Source organism: Peromyscus maniculatus, chromosome 16 (assembly GCF_049852395.1).
Source record: "Peromyscus maniculatus bairdii isolate BWxNUB_F1_BW_parent chromosome 16, HU_Pman_BW_mat_3.1, whole genome shotgun sequence".
Classification (NCBI taxonomy): domain Eukaryota; kingdom Metazoa; phylum Chordata; class Mammalia; order Rodentia; family Cricetidae; genus Peromyscus; species Peromyscus maniculatus.
This window is the reverse complement of record NC_134867.1, coordinates 4,977,348-5,000,138: the sequence shown is the minus strand read 5'-3', so window position 1 is coordinate 5,000,138 and position 22,791 is coordinate 4,977,348.

Sequence of the window (22,791 nt, the reverse complement as noted above, 5' to 3'; positions counted from 1 at the left end):
AAAGAGGAGGGTTTGTATGAGTGAGAATTGTTGAGACCAAGGTTGGATAAAGCACAGGGACAAATAGCCAAACAAATGGAAACACATGAACTATGAACCAATGGCTGAGGGGCCTACAACTGGATCAGGCCCTCTGGATAAGTGAGACAGTTGATTGGCTTGATCTGTTTGGGAGGCATCCATGCAGTGGGACTGGGTCCTGTACTCATTGCATGAGTTGGCTGTTTGAAACCTGGGGCTCATGCAATGTCACTTGGCTCGGCCTGGGAGGAGGGGACTGGACCTGCCTGGACTGAGTCTACCAAGTTTATCTCAGTCCTCAGGGGAGGCTTTGCCCTGGAGGAAGTGGTAATGCGGGGTGGGCTGGGGGGAAAGGGAGGGCAGCGGGAGGGGGAAGAACAAGGGAATCTGTGGCTGATATATAGAACTAAATTGTATTGTAGAATAAAATAAAATAAAATAAAATGAAAAGATTAATGTTAAAAACAAAAGCTAAGGTTTGAAGACAGATTTTTAAATCACTTAGAAACAAGCCAAGTAAATTAGAAGGGAATGTCCTATTTGTTCTTCTTATAACCAGACTGTAGCTGGAGTTTTCTCCAGTCCTGTTGGGCCCACGGTCAGGACAAATGTCTCTCACCTGTGAGTCCCACAGCCACTCAGACCCAACTGAGTACACACACAGAGACTTATATTGCTTATAAACTGTACGGCCATGGCAGGCTTCTTGTTATCTAGTTCTTCTATCTTAAATTAATCCATTTCTATTAATCTATATCTTGCCACATGGCTCGTGACTTACCTGTATGTTACATCCTGCTCCTCATTGTGGTGACTTTCCATGTCTTCTTGACTCCGCCTTCCTGTTCCCCCAACTCTCCTCTTTGCTAGTCCCACCTATACTTCTTGCCTGGCTAGTAGCCAATCAGCCTTTTATTTATCAAACAATCATAGTAACATGTATTTACAGCATAAAGGACATTCCACAGCACCAAACTCCACTACCTGCAGGAAGTAAACCAAAAGATTACTCAAAAGAAACAAAATTTGACAAATGAATGCATTTCACTTTATGGAGTTTATAAAATTAAATATGGTATGTGCACCATACCAAAGATACCTATTTGGGATTTCAATGGGCAATTGCTTTGAGTTCTGAAAAGTCTGAGTATGTAATTACACATTCATTAGAAGTTATGGCTATTATGAGAATGCCTGTACAAATTAAGACTGACAATGCCCCAGCATGTCTCTAGTAAAATGAAATAGGTTTTCGCATATTACAGTATAAACCATATTATGGGTATACCACACAATCCTATAAGATAAGCAGTTATAAACAGTTCTGATCACACCTTAAAATATATGATTAATAAACAGAAAGGGGTAATAAAGATCCACAGATAAGATTGCACAATAGTCTATTAACTTAAATTATAATGCATAATATATATAATGAATTATATGAATGAATATATATATATAATGAATTATAATGAATAAGGAATGAAAGCTGCAGAAGGAAATTGGACAATTGAAAAACTTCTGAATTAAATCAGAATTAAATCAACTTAAAAAATGTGTTGACCTCATAATGGAAACCAGGACACATATTATGTTGGGCAAGATCTTTTTTTCATATAAGAAGAAAAGCTATGGATACCAAGAAGGGTGATAAAGTTTAGATTTGAATGGGAGAGACCTCTTGATTAGAAGAGATGATAGTTCATTAAACCACATGGCCATTCCATCTAAATTAACTTATAAGACTAATAAATATTTTTCATTTGATCAGAAATACCATATCAAAAAAAAGAAAGAAAAAAAACTTCCCAATGATAGAGTTTGGGCAGGTTTTGTTTTTGTTTTGTCTTTCCTGGAGAATAAAAACATCCAATTAAAAGTTCTTAAGACCACTGGACAAATAAGACATCTAAAGAAGAAGGAAAAATCATCCAGAAAAAAATATCTAAAGAAACAGTAAATTGGCTTAATGCCATAGCATATTTCCAACACGAAATAAATTCATAAATATTTCCAAATGTTTGCTTTGGTTCCTCTATTCTTTACAGATATATATGACAAATGGTCTTTTGTAATGCCAAATCAGTTAAAAATTAAATATGGCTTTGGAGTAGAAGTGTGGCTTTCTCCTCTAAACCCAAGCATTCTTGTTAAAAGAAAATTCAAAGTCTCTGTCTCAGTTGTGCAGTGGTGGCACATGCCTTTGATCCCAACACTTAGGAGGCGGAGGCAGGTGAATCCCTGTGAAGTAAAGACTAGCCTGGTCTACAAATCAAGCCAAGAATACAGACAGCAAAACCCCATCTCAAAAAACAACTAAAACAATAAAAACAAATAAAGTCTCTGTCTCATGCCAGATGATCCACCTGATATTGTATAGAAAAAAAATTAAGGGACTATTTGATTTTCACTAATCTCATAATCCCTTGATTATTTTTTTGACTCTTGAAAACTTATCTTAAGGTATAAATATTGTCAAAATTTATAAGTTACAAATGTGTGTGTGTGTGTTCACATTTTCTGTCCTGTTATTAATGGTCATATAGAGTTCTAACTAATTCTAGAAATAAGCTTCATCTAGCTTCTTGTACATGATTTCATGCTCAAGTCTGAAGCTGGTAACTAGGTATTAAGCTTGTGTATCTTAGGTGTACTTTGTGGATTGTAGTCCTTTAACCTCTTCAAGATCTGTTGTGATGATATTTAAAATTTCTAAGTTTTCTGCAATGAACCATGACCACTCCTAACAGTGACACTGGAAATTTCCAAAAGCATAATGGGGCCCCTGAATGACAATACCACCTGAATTGTGTTAACACCACTAAGCTGACAAACACCACCCAAAGATTAGCTTGAGATCACAAACTGCTCATGACAATTTTTAGCTAAGATGGTTCAGCATCATTGACCACTCCAGCCAGAACTTCAGTCAAGTAAGCCCTTGAAAGCTATTTAGGATAAGAAAAGAAAAACCGGTTAGTAATCTGTCATCTATAACAAGCAAGCATATAGTCATGTTAGGTATGTTTTCAAGATCAAAAAGAGATATATTTAAATAAATGTATGGTCTTCAAACACTTCTGAGACTTACAGAACATGGCATTTAAAACATTTTAATAATGTAAAGCTTTTAATGACAGTGAGACACATCTACTCTTGTCAGTACAAATTTACCTCAAAAAAGGATGATGGGAATTGCAGAACTAATATCAATAATTAATAAATTGAACCTCAGAAAACTGAAAAGCTTCTATAAGTCAAAGAACACCATCAACAGGAAAGATAAGCAGCCTACATAATGGGAAATATTTTTACCAACTGCATATCTGATAGAGGACTAATGTTCAAAATATATAAAGAATTCCAGAAATTAAGTAGCAAAACCCCCAATTACCCAATTTAAAAATGGGGTATGCTGTGGATACCACTCTATATAAATAAAACACTGATGGCCAGTGACCAGGCAGGAAGTATAGGCGGGACAAAGAGAGAGGAGAATTGGGGAAACAGGAAGAAGGAGGAGAGACACTGCAGCCACCGCCAGGACAAGCAGCATGTGAAGATGCTGGTAAGCCACCAGCCACATGGCAAGGTATAGATTTATAGAAATGGGTTAATTTAAGATAAAAGAACAGTTAACAAGAAGCCTGCCACGGCCATACAGTTTATAAGTGATATAAGCGTCCGAGTGATTATTTTATAAGTGGATTGTGGGACTGCGGGGCTTGGGGAACCTGGAGAGAAGCTCTCCAGCAACAGGGGTACAGGTCTAAACAAAGAATCCCTTGTGGTGGTAATCTAATTATACTGAAATGTGATTTTGATTGTATGTTAATAAATAAAGTTGCCCGGGGGTCAGAGCTATTAGAGCCATAGCAAAAGTGTGGTGGTGGTGGCACACGCCTTTAATCCCAGAAAGCCAGCCTTTAATCCCAGGGAGTGGTGGTAGAAAGCAAAAAGATATATAAGGCGTGAGGACCAGAAACTAGAAGCATTTGGCTGGTTAAGCTTTCAGGCTTTGGAGCAACACAGTTCAGCTGAGAGCTATTGGGATGAGGACACAGAAGCTTCCAGTCTGAGGAAACAGGACCAGCTGAGGAACTGGTGAGGTGAGATAGATGTGGCTCGTTTTGTCTCTTTAAATAGACTAACAGGAAATAGAGCATTCATTCGGGAAGCTGGGACACCGCAGGCGGAAGGGTGAGATTTTGGCTCTGAGTTCTGACCTCTCGGCTTTCTCTTTTGCATTATTTCTGTGTTTCTTATTTAATAAAACGGTTGGTTACATCTATATCTGGCGCCCAACGTGGGGCTAAAGAAAAAAAGGGCTAAAGAAAAAAAGGGAAGAAAAAAAAAGGGACTAAAGAAAAAGGACAAATGAACAGGGATAAAGGCCGGTGTTATGAAAAAAAAAAATACTAAAGACAAAGTCTCTTAACCAAGAGGTGCTCCAATAAAGTGTGATCTGAGAAGAATCCTCGCGTGGTGGTAAAGAGGATTCAGAACTCAACACACGGAGCGGTGACGTCGGTAAGTTCTCCAGGAACGGTGATGTCGGTAAACGCCCCACAGTTCCTAATTCTCTCTCTCAAATGAGCGGCAGCCGCCGGTTTGAGTTACTGGCGGGTTCCTGGGGCTTGGAAGAGAGAGGAAAAGGAACATAGACAGTTATATAAAGAAATAAAAAGTTTAAAAAAATAAAGTCGTTAAAGAGAAAGTAAAAGTAATATAAAAAATAAGCCATGTAAAGATGGATATCACACAGAGAGTTTGGATTATATTGTCTTTGGGATTTTTAACTGCAGAAAAACATTTGATCGTAAAAGATGTTGAGTTAAACCAATATGTATATATTAAAGATATCTTGACTTTAAAATTTGGATATAAGGATGTGTTACTTTGGAAAGGAGACTCTGCTTTTGTCTCTACAGAAAGCCAGAGGCTATGTATTTGTTCCAGATTAAGATACATCAGGTTTGACCAGCCAAGACCCCCTGAAAGGTCTCCGATGACACCATGGCCCAGATGATCCAACATCCAGAATCGTTTCAAGGCAACTGGCTCAGACGATACGGTCTCACGGACTACTCCATGATCCTAAAATTTTCTTTGCATCCCCATAAGATACAGCGCCCCCCTCCAGCTGGAAGTAGTTAAGAGAAGCTACGCCCAAATTCCCAAATATACCAAGCTGACTTTGGAGATGTGTAAAAGTTAAAACCTTCCTTTTTAAAAAAAAAAGAAAAGGGGAGGTGCTGTGGGATGTTCTCTATGTCCTGTGGGAGCCCTTCTTGGGTTCTTTGTGGCGTTACCCAGCAGGTCCGTATAGAGGATGATTAGGACCATGGGCCTGAGTGCAGGTGTTTGAGATGGTCTGCACTTGGCTGTGCTGGGGGATGGTCTGTATGTCAAGTTGCTCTGATTGGTTAATAAATAAAACCTGATCGGCCGTGGCTAGGCAGGAAAGATAGGCGGGACTAACAGAGAGGAGAAATAAAAGGACATAAAGGCAGAAGGAGATGCTGCAGCCGCCGCAATGACCAGAGAGGCTACAGCCGCCGCCATGACCAGCAGCATGTGAAGACGCCAGTAAGCCACCAGCCACATGGCAAGGTATAGATGTATGGAAATGGATCAATTTAAGATAAAAGCACAGTTAGCAAGATAAGAACAGTTAGCAGGAAGCCTGCCACGGCCATGCAGTTTGTAAGCAAAATAAGTCTCTGTGTTTACTTGGTTGGGTCTGAGCGGCTGTGGGACTGGCGGGTGACAGAGATTTGTCCTGACTGTGGGCAAGGCGAAAAAAATCAAGCTACAATCCCTAATAGAGGAATCTCAAATGGGTGGGAAACAACGAAATATTTGACATTCTTGCCATCAGAGAAACACAAGTCAAAACAATGTTGTAATTCCATCTTATACTTGTTGAAATGGCTAAAACCAATAACAGAGGTGACAGTTCAAGCTGGTAAGAATGTGGAGCAAAGGAAAAATTCCTCCATTGCTGTAGGAGTGCAAACTTATACAGCCACTATGGAAATCAATATGGCCATGACTAAAAAAAAAAAAAAAAAAACCTGGGGATTCAATCTACCTCAAGACTGAGCTATTTACCACTCTTGGGACTATACCTAAAGGATATTCCATCCTCCCAAAGGACACTTACTCAACTGTTGTTGTTTTTTTTACTCTTTTGGGGGTCCCACATTCCAGCTCCCAGATAAATCACACACAGAGGCTTATTTTTAACTATGAATGTCTGGCCTTGGTTTGGCTTAGTTTCTTAGCAGCTTTCTTAAACTTTAAATTATCCCATCTACCTTTTGCCTCTGGGCTTTTCCTTTTCTCTTCTGTAAATCTTACCCTTACTCCTTGACTTGCTGGGTAGCTAAGTGGTTAGACCCTTGAGTCCTCCTCCTTCCCTGGTTACTTCTTGTATATATTCTCTCTGCATGCCAGCCCTGCCTATCCTTTCTTCTGCCTTGCTATTGGTCCATCAGGTGTTTTAGACAGGCACAGAAACACAGCTTCACAGAGTAAGACAATGTAAAGTAACACACCATAAATAATATTCTATAACACTCAACTATGTTAATTGTAATTTTATTCATAATAGCCAGAAACTGGAAACAAGCTAAATGTCCCTCAACTGAAGAATGGGTAAGAAAAATATGGTACATTTACACAATCAAGTTTTACTGAGTTTATTTAAAAGAAATACAGTTTTGAAATTTGCACACAAATGGATAGAACTAGAAAAATTATACTAAGTGAGGTAACCCAGACTCAGAAAATCATATATGGTATTTATTTACTTATTAGTAGATATTAACTGTTGAGTAAATGATAACCAAGCTATAATTCATAGACCCAAAGAGGCTAAGTAAAGTGGAGGTCTCCACTGGAGACTCATGGATCTCCCTTGGATGGGGAAATAGAATAGATTTTGTGGGTAGATGAGGGGCAGGTAGAGACTGGAGCAGGAGGATCAGGCATGGAAAAGATGAGGTGGATAAAGGGAGTGCAGGGAAAGAATGCTGGAATTAGGGAGGACTTGGGCTGAGTGTAAATTTAATGCAATGGAAAGTTCCTGGGAATCTGTGATGGTCTTCCTAGGGAGTAGTTCTAGTAATGGGGAATAAGGAATCTGAACTGGCCATCACTTTTAGCCAGGCAAGACTCCCAGTGGTGGTACTGGGTTACATTCAGTTAAGTTGTTCATCCAGGGTCTCTTTTGGAGTGCATGGGGTTGCTCTCCTCAATCTGACCATTCATCCTCATTGCTGAGGACAATTTCTGCACAGCTCCTTGGATGTGGGGAGGTCATCTAGTTCTTTTATGAAGTCTTCACCCCTAGTTCTAATTACTTTTGTACAGAAAGGTACTCTGCTTGCTACAGAAAGTGAAACCCGGCTACCAACCTATCCATAAAAACTTTGGTGTATAATCTTTCCTGCCTTCAAAATGTGCTGGGACAATGATGGTGCAGAATTGTGGGAGCTACAAACCAATGTCTGACTTAGGTAGAAGCTCATGGCAGGAGAGGGAGCCCATGTCCTCCACTGCTTGAATGGGGAGGACCTGGAGAATAAATAGCCCAGAGGCCTAGAGTAGAACAAAATACAACTGGTCTAAATGGAACATAAACAAATGAGATGATCCCTAATGGTATTCTGTTACACTCATAGAGAGGTGTTTGGTCCAGTCATCATCAGAAAGACTTCCTCTTGCAGCAGATGTAAATGGATCCAGAGAACCACAGCCAGATATTATATAGAAAGAGTCTAAATTGGAGTTCACCATCAGTTCTCTCCATTCTGACCTAGGGGAATCCCAGGGAGGAAGGGGCAGAAATAAATTCTAGGAGTCAGAGGAGATGGAGTACACCAAGACAGCCTGGCCCACTGAATCAACTAAGCATGGCACATATGGGTGCATAGAAATGGAAGTGGCAAAAACAGGGTCTTTATGGGTCTGCACCGGGTTCTCCGCATATTTGGTGCGACTGTTAGGTTGTGTTTTATGGGTCCTAAGAGTGTCAGTGGGTGTGTCCTTGACTCTTTTTCCTGCTCTTAGGACTCTTTTTCTCCTGTTGAGTTATATGTTCCAGACTTGGTGCAAGAGTTGTCTTATTTTATTTTGAGTTTTTGTGTTTGGTTGTTGTCTCTTGAAGGCCTGCTATTTTCTGAAAGGAAACTGAGGAGTAATGGATCTAGTGGAGAAGGAAGGTAGGGGTAACTGGGTTGAGTAAAGGGGGGTGGGAACTGTGGTTGTTTGGTACAGTATGGGATAATAATTTACTTTTAATTAAAAAATAAGGCAAGGTTTAAAAAAATGGATGTCATCTTCTTTCACTGTAGATTAGGTAGAATTCATCAGTCCTCTGATCTCTATCCAGATTGAATTTTTCAGCTCACAATCTACAGTTGAGGTGAAAGACAAATGTACGTAAGCATCATTACATGGGCCCGAAGCCAGGTTTGAAACCTGGGGTTGATTAACATATCTTGACCTAGAGTCCCATCCAAGGTTGTTTGCTTTAGCAATCCCCAGTGGGTGCATCAAAGAATGATCAAACTTCAGTGAACCTATCTTGGACAAGTAAATCTTATTTTTACATAATCAATGTGTTTAAAATGTATCCTGCCATAAGTGAATATGATAATTTCACTATTGTTTCCTTAAGAACATCTACTTAGCTGGTGGTGATATCTTATTTATAATCCAGTTTGCATGATTTTTCAACACACATAGCTAAATATTATTCCACAAATGATAAGAGTAACTCACTTCACACTTCTACTCACTTTATGAAGCTTGTGGAAATATAATCTGGTAATTTTTCTATTTTGTTCAAAAAGAAAAGCATCATTTTCCTTCCGGCTTTCAGATATAAATTAAAGTTTAGATTAACATAATTGCTAAAAATGTATAGCTTGGAGATAATATTAACAACTGAAGACTTTAAAGCATGTGACATATTTTTGAGCAAAAACTTTCTTGAGACTCATAGTTCAGTCTTTAAATAAATCAATAAAGACTAAACACAGTGCCATTAAAGCACGGGATAGTTATTTTTAAAAAGTCAAAATTTGAAGCCAGTGAATATAGGCAGGGTCTGTGAAATGTTGGCACAATTTTAGCTCAGAAGCAAGTAGGAGCCATTTTTTCTATAAAAAAAATTGCAAAATCATCACATCTATTTTAGCTTCTCAAAATAGCATGGAAGAGTACACCCAAATTTGAAATGGAGCATGTGACAGACTCCATTCCCAAGCAGTGGTTTCCAAAATATGTTGGGTATTGTAGAAGCTTTATGAACTGCATAGCTAAGAATATTGATTGCTGAGAAGGAGCAATGGCTTAGTTGTTAAGAGAGCTTGCTGTTCTTCCAGAGGACCTGAGTTCCATTCTCAGAACCCATATCAAGAAACCCATAAACGCCCCCTACCCCAGGTTTAGTTAATCCTCTGTTGTTTTATGGCCTCTGTATGACCTGTACCACATGACATACACACAAATACACATACATGTACATTATAAGAATTATAAAAATGAATATTTTTGAAACAATGATTAGTGATAGGTAAAATATTGGATGCATTTTATGTAGCCATTGAACTAAACTTAGAAATTTATTTTTGCTTTGTTATTACAGGAGCATTAGCAACTAGACTGTAGTGGAACACAATTATGACTCTGTAAAGAACTAGTGCCTCTGTTTAAGCAATTAGATTGAAGACAGTAGAACTCCCCAGTTTCTGGATTGATAATTTGATTCATCCTGACAGCAACTGTAAAAATAATTGGTGGATAGGAAGAATGTTTTCTGTAAAAATGTTTTCTGTAAAAATGATCATTTTATTTGTGACACTAAAAGAAAAATCTCCACATCTTCAATACAAATGTATTTAAATGAAGATATTCAGCTTAGTGTGAAAATTCAAAGTTATAGAAAGGGAGAAAATAACCTTTTCAACTGAAAACACATAAAAGCAAATAACATGTCTTATACATCCCATGGACAAACATGAAAATCCAAGAAAGAGATCAGTTCCCATTTTAAGAAAAAGAAAGGAACTTCATGTGTACCTTTCAAATTATTCATAAATAAAATCTGGTTATTTCAGTGTACTATTTTCTATTATTGTCTACCAATTGTATTTCTGTGTATTCTAAGTATAACAAGTCCAAGCATTAAGTTTTGTCTTTAACAGGACTATGGACCTGGACTCACTATACCCAGTTTCAGACAAAAATACTTATATTTAGCTGAAAACTCTGAACTTGTTCCACGTTCTCTAAATACATCTGAATAAAATAGAAGCTATATAAAGACAAAAATAATTTGGAAGTCTAACCTTCATTAAATGGAAACTTTGTGTAGTTTGATACAGATATAACTTTAATGTGAGTGTGCTGTATGTGCATAGGCATTGATACACAATCTCTTCAATATATAGACAGTATGTAGATAAAATTGTCATAATAATACATTGCAATATACCAAGAGATTAAAAGTAACCCAGTCATAGAAAGATATTGCAATCTACTCTATTTCAAATCACTGTGCACAGTCTGTTCCTCTTCTTGTTGCTACTTGTCCTGAGTTCTCATTGGCTCCCCTGGTAACCCTGGATTTTGTTATTTCTCATGGCTCACTGTAATGAACTGTTTCTCCTTGCTTTAACTACATCTGATCACCCCTTGGTTTAAAGGTATTCTCTTTAAACAAATATAAAATACCAATCTAACCATACAATTATTGCATCTGAATCTCTAATGATATTTCATTCCCCAGAGAGGGAAGGATGTTTAAATGTGAAAAGTGGCTACCACATGGGAGAAATGTAGGAGTCCTGTATGATTAATTGAACTTGATTGCTTCATTAAGCTGAAATTACATGGAAGGGTAAACATTAACAGTATTCCAGCATAGAAATAAAACTAGCTATGAGTAAAATATATTGTAAGAGAACAAGAAAGGTAGATGTTTGGATTTATCTGCCAGAGAAAAATGAAGAAGTTTTTAAAAAATTACAGCATAATGTGAGTGTTTTAATCTGAGGAACCCTGACAAACTACAAAAGTTTTATCATAGTATTTCTTATCTTTTTCCTTCTCCACTCCATCTCCTTCTTACCCTTCTTCTTCTAGCCATCCTGCTCCACTCTCCTCCCCTTCTCCTTCCTGTCCTTCTTTCTGCTGTATGTTACCTGTCTTCACAGATCACACATCATAAATTCTTATTTCATACTCATGCATCATGTTCTTCACATCCTTTGTCATACCCTGAAAAAAATAAAGCCATTGAATAGATGTGTCAGTGTGTGTATATGGTGTGTAGCAAGATCTCCTACCTGACCAATGTGGTCCTACAGCTACTGCTTTTGTTTGTTTACTTCTTTATTCAATAGTGCATGCAAGGAATTATTCATAATATTGTACTTACTCTCCTGATTCTCATTAGTACTTGAAATTAGGCCTTTCTGAATTAGTGGAACTACTTTTCTAAAAGGGAGGATTTTCATTATTTTTTATTCATCATTCTATCAAGGCAACAAGTACATGTTTTTGTTTAAAAAACAAACAAACAAAAAAAAAACCTTGCTTCTCTTAGCTTCCCAACAGTACTTCAAAGCTGTTCACCCACTTCATATTTTGAAGTTTTCAACTCCTTGAAATGAAGGCTATATGCTTTTCCTAGTAAAAGTTATCTTTGTGATCACATCTGCCTTCTCTAAAGGATGGATTGAAATTTCAGCACAAGCCTGTTACATTTTCAATAACATCTCTGTATATATTTTTGAATAAAAATAAAAATTACAAATTGAGTTTATTCAAACTAAGCTACTTAACATAATAATTTTCTGAATTGAAGTGTTTTTTGTATCTGGATTTGGAAAAACGGTAGATAATGTCTTTCAAGGCTACAGAATATGTCAAACAACTATTGGGACTGGTGAGTGGAATTTCTCACTTAAATATAGACAAATAACAGGTGGCTACTGACTAGACTAAGATAATTTAGAACTTCTAGATGTCTGAAAAATCTCTTTTGATTCCAGGAATAAGACTGAATCATTCTTCTTTTTATCCTAAATGAAGTTTTCCAGCTTTTAGCAATTGCCTATGTGAATTGTAAATCAATGTGTGTTGAAAATCATGAGAAACACAGATCTTTTCAATTTCTTACAGACTTTCATGTCTACGTATATATTGTGTCGTCTACTTCTCCCTATTAATCAAAATCCTTCCATTCTGCCTTGACTACTGACATAACATTCAAATATTGTCTATATCATATCTGAAAGACACAGTAAAGCTGGTAGAATACAAATCTAGTTCATCTCTACACCCTGAACAATTCCTACATTTCAAGTTGGAAAGTTTCTGAGAATCATATTTGGTATGAAAACAAAACTTAATACAATCCAAATAGTCTTAATTTTCATGAGCATATCTTTAATTTCAGAATTGTGTATCCCATATCTATACATTATTAAACACATAATTGTCTCCAATATTTGTATAACCTTTATATAATGACAAGTTTTTGCCTGTTTGATTTACTGACCAGTCTTAAAATGATATCTACTCTAGCCACAGAGGTTGAGGTCATTTCCTTGATGTTATCACACTGTCTAAAAACACAGATTCTGGGACAGACCTTCTATATTTACATTGTATATATTTCTTTTGCAAATTCATGTATATGTGATGTGCATGTGTTCCCATGTCTGCATGTGGGCACATTGGTATTTGGTGCACATAAGTGTGCATGTGGGGGGGGCAGTGTTTGAGGATATTATCAAGTGTGTTCTTTGATCTCTCTCACCTTATGCTTTGCTAGACCAGATTTTGCATTTCTGTCTAGTCCATGTCTAGAGATTCCATGTCTCTTCTTTTAAGCTGAGTTCACATGTTAGCGGTTACAACTAAGCTTTTATGTGTGTTCTGGGGATACAAGATCTGTCCCTTGTCTTTGTAAGGCAAACACTTTACCCAGAAAACTATCTTATCATTACCCTACTATGTCTAGTTTACTACTTAACTGTATCTACTATACTTCTTAATACATTTTATAAAAGTTAAATAAAGGTCAAGCTTCAATCTCTCACATTCATGACTGCCTCCTTATTTAAGTGATTTGTCTCAACATTAGCCTACTAATTGTATACGAATTTGGACATGCTATTCAATCCATCAATGGTAAAAATTACAAAACTGCCATGTAACTGAACCTCAGATCTTCCTTCCTCTGCCTCACATGTGCAGGTGGGAAACCACTGTGGGTAGTTTAGGCTTTGCTGGAGAGTGAACTCAAGGCTTCATGCTAGGCAAGTGCTCTACCAAATGAGCTATACATCTAGCCTTTATCCCTTAATTTCTGTACAATTATGTTTTATTTATAAATCCACTCTATTTGAGCAACTTAAAAGTCTAATATATAACACTTGTTTATGTAATATTCACACTGAAATAATCCAAATTGTAGAAAAATGCATGTACTATTAGTAACAGATTGGAGAAACATGAATATTATATTCATTCTTAATGTAATCTAGTAACTGAAAATATGCAGATTTTCTACTTTTGCAATTAAGAATGACACAGATAAGATGTGATTTCCTCAAGGTTACAGTTAAGACAAGCAAGTCATATCATAGAGAACCATATTGTATTTATATTTTAAGACATATTCTACAATTGTTCAGATTTTAAAACTGTCTCCTTTTTGGAAAGGATTTTATTTTATTTAAGTCAGAAAAAAACAGCTTTTATCTAGCAAAGTGATTCCCCCTCCCTTTTTTTGGGAGAAAATGACTGAAACGTCAAGAAAATGATGAGAGGGAAATTGCCTGGAAAATTGCACCAGATAACATAGACACAAAACCTGGAAAAGTCCCTATAGCTTTAAATTAATGCCTACGTAAGGGATTGGTTGTTTTGTTCTTTTTTATTTTTTTTAGTATTTTGTAATTGGAAGGCATCAGTTATACATCTAACTACATATACATCTATAGATAGAGATATAGACATAGATATGTCCATATGTATATTTACATATATGTGTATGTGGCTGCAATGTCATTGTTTGATATATGCATGCAGGGCATGCAGTACATATTTGTTTATTTAGAGTAATTAGTATACACATAAGCTCAAATGTTTATTCTTTGTGTTGAGAAAATTAGAAATTCTCATTTCAAGAGAGAATTATAGTAAATTATGAAATATAAATATCCTATAATAATAGTATAATTTCCACATATCTTTTATGTAATTCTTTGTTCTGTCTGTTCATAAGTCCACTTCCCTGAATTTTCACTGTCCTTTCCTTGATAACCACTTTTCTATTCTGCTTCTATTTGATTTTTGAGATAATGCAGCATTTATATTCCTGTACCTGAGCTATTTACACGAATTTTTGTTTAAGATATGCTGCCACAAGTGAACTCCCTCCCCCAACTTATCACTTTATTCCAGCTCCCAACTGTATCCCTGACAAGCTTCAGGCCATGCTTGCCAGAAAATCAGGTAGGCTATCTGCAGCTCCTCTCTTCTCCCTCTGTTCCCCAGATGCAATCCCCAGTATCACCCCCAGCTCTGCAACAAAACACCAGCTACAGTTTTTCTTCCCCCTCTGCCCACATCTCCTGTGGATCTTGCAGACCTTTCCCTCCTAACCTCTCTCTCCACACTTATTGCTTCATCCCATTCCCCAAACCCCAGCAGGCTATCCCCACTAATCCACACATCACTCCTGCCAAGAAAGCATGAAGGCTGTCTGCAGATGTTTTACTCTCCTTTTCCTTTAAACCCCAAATCTTATTTTCATCTGCAGGGCTATAGCAGACCCCCTTTTCTAAGTGTCAACATGCAATACCCAGAAACACATTTTACTTGGAAATCTCAGTGGCCACAACTGTGAGATCCAAAGAAAATGTCTTACCATGCAATACCCAGACACTGCAATCCTCAAAAATTCAAGAGCAGAAACAGAAACCACGCAACAAAACACCAACCCTAAAAGGATAAATAAAATAATCAGCACCTAGGCATACAGTCAACTCAATTCAAGATGCATGGACACCAGACAAAAAAATAAACAATAATAACCAGAGCAATATGTCTCTACCAGAGCTAAGTTATCCTACAACAGGAGGCCTTGATATGCTAACATACTTCAAGCACAAGAAAAAGACCTTAAAACTGCCTATACAAAGATGATAGATGTCTTTAAAGAGGAAATGAATAAATACCTTAATGAAATCCAGACAAACACACATAAAAGTAGCAAGAAAATGAATAAAACAATTCATGAAATAAAAATAAAATCAATAAAGAAAACTCAAACTGAGGGAATTCTGGAAATGAAAATATAGCATTTTGAACAAGAACTACAGAAATTCACAAACAAAATACAAGAGATGGAAAAGAAAATCTAAGGCAAGGAAAATACAAGACAAATGGATACATCAGTCAAAGAAAGGTTAATTCCAAAAAACTCCTGACACAAAACATTCAGGAAATTTGGAACATTATAAAAAGATCAAACCTAAGAATAGTACTTATATACAATGGAGAAGTAACCCAGCTCAAAGCCCAGAAATTATTTTTTAATAAAATCATATAAAAAAATTCCCAACCTAAAGAAGGAGAAACCTATGAAAGTACAGGAATCACACAGAACATTAAATATATTGTCACATAATGATAAAAATAATAAACATACAGAACAATGAAAAATATTAAAAGCTGGAAGGGGAAAAGACTACATATCAAATAAAGGCAGACCTATATGAACTATACCTGAAATCTCAGAGACCTTAAATGCCAAAAAGTCACAGACTATGCTAGGGACATAAGACACTACAGATGCCAGCCCATACTCTTATACCCAGCAACAATTTCAATCACCATAGATGGAGAAATAAGTTAATCTTGATAAAGCCAAATTTAAATAATATCTCTCCTCAATTCAAACCCTACAGAAAGTGCTAGAAGTAAAACTTCAACCTAAGGAGATTAACAACACCTAGAAAATATAGGATATAGATAATCTTAGACAGGCGAACTCAAAAAAGAGAAACCTCCCCCACCGTACACCTACATTCACACATTGATATCACCACTACCACCACCAACAACAAAATAATAGGAATCAGTAATCATTGGTATCCCAAACACGGCAGACTTCCACTGTTCAAGTGCAAGCCATACCAGTCAAAAGAACAGGTAGAGGTCACATAGCCAAGAGAACAGAGTCCCTGCTCCACCAAAGGCCAAGCTATCTGCTAGAATGCAGCCCTCAACTTGGACAGAGATGTCATTATTAAGTCAGAGGGCATGCCAACCACCAGAAATGTAGGCCAGAAAGATTAGAAGACAAAAGAGGAAACAGAAGCTAAGGAATAAAACACCCATACAACAACAACAACAACAAACCCCAGAAATCAGTACCTAGATCTATAATCATCAAAACTCAAACTCAGATGACTAAACACCAGTGTAAGAATACAATCAAGACAATATGATGACACCACAGCCCAGCCAGCTATTTTACAACAGCAATACTTGAATATTCCAACCCAGCTGAAACATAAGAAAACAACCTTACAAACAACTTTATGAAGATTCTGAAAGAGGAAATGAAAAGGTACCTTAATGAAATCAAGAAAATGACAACCAAAAAATGGAGGAAATCAATAAATCTCTTAAAGAATGTCAAGAACCTCCCCCCCCCGCAAAAAAACAGTTACATGAAACAATTCAACACCTGAAAATTGAAATAGGAGCAATAAGAATACACAAACTGATTTAATAAGGGAAATTACAATTCTAGGTAGGTGAACAGGAACTACAGACATAAGCACCACAGTAAGAATACGAGACATGGAATAGAATCTCAGGTGTTGAAGATATAATAGAAGAAAAAGATTGATCAGTCAAAGAAAATGTTAAATCTAAAAATTTCTCTAGCACAAAACATCCAGTAAATCTGGGACCTGAAGGAAAGATCAAACCTAAGAATAATTGAAAGAAAAAAGAAGAATACAAGCTCAAAAATCCAGAAAATATATTTAACAAAGTCAAAGAATAAAACTTTCCTAACCTAAAGAAGGAGATGCCTATAAATATACAAGAAGCTTATAGGACACCAAATATATTGGATCTGAAAATAAAGTCCCCACAACACATAACAGTCAAAAATTTAAAACACAGAACAAAGAAAGAATATAAAATGTGATAAGTAATAGACCAAGTAACAGATAAAAGCAGGCCTAGTAGAAGTAACCAAATTCTCAATGGAAACTCTAACAGTCAGAAGGGCCTGGGCAGATGTCTTGCAGACTCTAAGAGACCATGCATGCCATCCCAGACTACTATATCAAACAAAATTTTCAGTCATCATAGAGAAAACAAGACATCCCATGGTAAAGTTAAATTTAAACAACATCTAGCCACAAATCCAACTGTATAGAAGGGCATAGAACAAAATCTCCTACCCAGGGAGGTTACCTACACATAGGGAACAATATTCTTATAGCAGCACAACACAAAGAAGAAACCCAAACACACACACACACACACACACACACACACACACACACACACACACACTACCATCATCAACAACTACAATAAAATAATAGGAATTAATAATAATTGGTCATTGATATCTCTTACTATCAATGAAGTCAATTCCCCCCAAAAAATTCACAGAGTACCAAAAGGGATATGAAAACAGGATCCATCCTTCTTCTGCATACAAGAAACATACCCCAACATTAAAGATAAACATTACCTAGGAGTAAAGGGTTGGAAAAAGGTTTTGCAAGTAAATGGACATAAGAATAAAGCAGGTGTAGCTATTGTAAGATGTGAGAAAATAGGCTTCAAATAAAAATTTATCAAAAAGGATGGAGAAGGAAAATTCAAACTCATCATAGAAAAGTCCAACAAAATGACATTTCAACTCCTAACATCTCTGTCCTAGATGCAAAGGGTATACACATTTTAAAAGAAACATTACTGAAGCTTAAATCACATATTAAACATCAGACATTAATAGTGGCAGAATTCAATACCTGGCTCTCATCAAAGGATAGTTCATCAAGACAAATACTAAACCAAAAATAATGGCACTAATGGGTATTATGAATAATTAAGAGAGATCTACAGAACATTTTACACAAACATATAGAAAATAGCTTCTCCTCAGTATCACATGTAAAATTCTCAAAAATTGACCACATACTTGGTAACAAAGCAAGTCTCAACAGATGCAAGAAAACTGAAATAACCTCCTGCATTCAATTAGACTACCATTGATTAAAGCTGGTTTTCAACAATAGAAACAACAGAAAATCTACAAACTCATGAAACTGCTTAACTCTCAACCAAATGACTATTGTTTCAAGGCAGGAATAAAGAAAGAAATTAATGCCTTCATGGAATTCAATTAAAATGAATGCACAACATACCCAAACTTATGGGTCACAATGAAAGCAATGCTAAGAAGAAATATTCATAGCACTAAGTGCCTTCATAAAGAAACTATAAGCCAAGCAGTGGTGGTGCATGCCTTTAATCCCAGCTCTTGGAAGGCACACGCAAATGAATCTCTGTGAGTTCGAGGCTAGCCTAGGCTACAAAGTGATTTCCAAAAAAGTCTCCAAAGATACACAGAGAAACTCTGTCTCAAAAAGAAGGAGGAAGAAGGAGTAGAAGAAAAAGAAGAAGGGGAGGAGGAAGAGGAGGAGGAAAGGAAGGGGAAGAAGAGGAAGAGGAGGAGGAGGGGAAGAGGAGGAGGGGGAGGAGGAGGAGGAGGAGGAGGAGGAGGAGGAAGAAGAAGAAGAAGAAGAAGAAGAAGAAGAAGAAGAAGAAGAAGAAGAAGAAGAAGAAGAAGAAGAAATTGTAGAGTTTTCATACTAGCAACTTAACAGCAAACCTGAAAGCTCTAGTACAAAAAGAAGCAAATATACTCAAGAGGAGTAGACAGCAAAAAATAATCAACTGAGGGTTGAAATCAATAAAACAGAAACAATCAGTGAATCAAAGAGTTGGCTCTTTGAGAAAATCAACAAAACAGACAACACATATCCAAACCAACTAAAAGACACAGAGAATATCCAAACTAACAAAATTAGAAACAAAGAGGGGGACATAATAACAGACACCAAGGAAATCCACAGACTCACTAGGTCATACTTCTAAAGCCTATACTCCACAAAATTGAAAAATATAAATGAAACAAGTAGTTTTCTCAATAGATACCATTTACCAAAGTTAAATAAAGATCAGATACCTGTTCAAATAAACTTATAACCACTACAGAAATAGAAGTAGTCATTAAAAGTTTCCTAACCGGCTGGGCAGTGGTGGTGCATGCCTTTAATCCCAGCACTCAAGAGGCAGAGCCAGGAAGATCTCTGTGATTTTGAAGCCAGCCTGGACTACAGGCACCAAAACTACACAGACAATCCCTGTCTCGGAAACACCAAAAACAAAAAAAGTTCCCTAACCAAAAGGCAAAACAAAACTTAGGACAAGATGGTTTTACTACAGAATTTTACCTCACTTTCAAAGAAGTTCTAATGCCAATACTATTCAAGTTATTTAACAAAGTAGAAACATAGGGAAAATCATCAAATTCATTTTATGAGGTTGTAGATATTCTGATAGCCAAGTGACACAAATATTCAAAAAAGAAAGAGAATTACAGATCAATTTCCTTCATGAATATTGATGCAAAAATACTCAATAAAATACTTGGAAACAATTAAAAACACATCAAGAAGATCATCCACCATGATCAAGTAGGCTTCAACCCAGAGATGCAGGGATGGATCAACATATAAAAATTTGTCAAAGTAATCAACTACATAAGTTAATTGAACCAAAACAAAACAAAAACAACAAAAAACACACAATCATCTCATTAGATGCCAAAAATCTATAGACAAAATCTAACACCCCTTCATGATAAAAGTCTTAGAGAGCTGAGACATAAGGAACATAACTAACATAATAAAGGCAATTTACACCAAGCCTATAGCCAACATCAAATCAAATAAACTCAAAACCTTTCCACTAAAATCAAGAGCAAGACAAAGCTGTCCATTCTCTCCATATTTATTCAAAATAGAACTAGAAGTTCTAGCTAAAGCAATTAGAAAATTTAAAAAGGTCAAAAAGATAAAACATTGGAAATTAGGAAGTTATTGTTATTTTCAAATAATATGATTATATACATAAGTGATGCCAAAAATTCTACTAGGGAACTCTTATAGCAGATAAACACATTCAGTGAAGTGGGAGTATACAAGATTAATCACCCCCAAAAACAAATCAGTACTCCTCCTGTATACAAATGATAAATGGGCTGAGAAAGAAATCAGGGAAACAATACCCTTCACTATAGCCACAAATAATGTACAATATCTTGAGGTAACTCTAAACAAGCAAGTGAAAGATTTGTATGAAAAGAACTTCAAATCATTGAAGATACCCAAAGATGGGAAGAATTCCCATGCTCATGGATTGGTAGCATTAATATAGTAAAAATGATCCTTGAAACAAAAGCAATCTATAGACTCATGGCAATCCCCATCAAAATTTCAACACAATTATTCACAGGTGTGCAAAGGACAATTCTCAAGTCCATATGAAAAAACAAAAACAAAGGATAAATAAGACAATTTTGTACAATAAAAGAACTTCTGGAATTATCACATGAGTTCAAGCTGTACTCCAGAGCTGTAGCAATACAAGCCACATGGAGCATAAAAACAGGTTAATCAATAGAACTGAATCAAGACCCTTATATAAATCCACACATCTATGGATACTGGAAGGGCAATGCAATGAATCTGTAGATTACTTTTCATAGGATGCCCATTATTATTATGTTAATCTTACCAATCATAAGCATGAGGCATCTTCCCAACTTCTGATAGCTTCTTCAATTTCCTTCTTCAAATACTTGAAGTTTTGTTATGTAAGTCTTTCAATTCTTTGGTTAAAGTTATCCCAAGATTTTTTTATTATTATTATTATTTGATGCTATTGTGAAAGGTGTTATTTTTTCTGATTTCCTTTTTAGTTTGTTTATTTGGTGGATACCATTTATTCATTTTCATATATTGAACCAACTATCTCTCCATCTTTATGATGAAGCCTACTTGATAATGGTGGATGATTTTGTGTGTGTGTATGTATTCCTGGATTTGGTTTGTAAGTATTTTGTTGAGTATTTTTGAGTCAATGTTCATAAAATAACTTAGTCTATAATTCTTTTTTTTTTGTTGTTAGTGTTTATTTGGTTTGGTTATTTGGGTAACCGTAGCTTCACGAAATGAATTGGGCAATGTTCTTTCTATTTTGTGGGACAACTTTATGAGTATTGGAATTCACTCTTTTTTGAAATTCTGATAAAATTCTGAGCTTTAATTCTTTGTTCCTGGGCTCTTGTTGGAGAGATTTTAAGGACTGCTTCTATTTCACTTTGGCTTATAAGTCTATAAAAGTTTTTTTTCTTTATTATTATTATTCAGAAATATTCCATTCATTTTACATACCAACAACAGATTCCCCCTCTTCCCTCTTCCCTTCCCCCAACCTTCCCCCCAACCCATCCCCATTCCCACTTCCTCCAAGTCAAGGTCTTCCATGGGGAATCAGGAGAGCCTGGTACATTCAGTTGAGGCAGGTCCAAGCTCCTCCCCTCTGCACCAAGGCTGCACAAAGTGTCATACCTTAGGCACTGGGTTCCAAAAAGCCACCTCATGCACCAGGGTCAGATCCTGATCCCCCTGCCTGAGGGCCCCTCAAACAGTTCAAGCTAAACAACTATCTCACATAACCATAGGACCTAGTCCAGTACCATGGTGGCTCCACAGCTATTGGTCCACAGTTCATGGGTTCCCACTAGTGTGCCTGGTCATCTCTGTATGTTTTCCCATTATGATCTCAATGTCCTTTGCTTATAGAAACCCTCATTTCTCTCATCAATTGGAATCCTGGTGCTCAGCCATGGATCTCTGCATCTGCTTCTATCAGTCATTAGATGAAGGTTCTATGATGAGAGTTAGGGAATTCACTACTCTGGTTACTAAAGTAGACCAGTTCAGGCACCTTCTTGACTATTGCTAGTAGTCTAAGGTGGGGTCATCCTTGTGGATTCCTGGGACTTTCCTAGCACCCTGTTTCTTCCTATTTCTATAATATCTTCACTTATCATGGTATCTCCTTCCTTGCTCTCCCACTCTGTCCCTGTTCCAGCTCAAACCTCCCATTTCCTGATGATCTCATCCCCCATTCCTTGCCTTCCCTTACCCCTACCCCACAGTTTGCTCAAATAAATCTTATCTATTTCTCCTTCACTGGGCTACCTATGTGTCCCTCTTAGGGTTCTTGTTAGCTAGATTCTCTGGATCTGTGGGTTGTAGTCTGGTTATTCTTTGCTTTACATCTAGTATCCACTTATGAGTGAGTATATACCATCTTTGTCCTTCTGAGTCTGGGTTACTTTACTCTGGATGATATTTTCTAGTTCCTTCTATTTGCCTGCAAATTTCATGATATCATTGTTTTTTGTTTTGTCTTGTTTTTTTTTTTTTACTGCTGCATAGTACACCATTGTGTATATGTGCCACATTTTCTTTATCCATTCTTGGGTTGAGGGCCATCTAGGTAGTTCCAGGTTCTGTCTACTATGAATAATGTTGCTATGAACATAGTTGAGCATGTGTTCTTGTG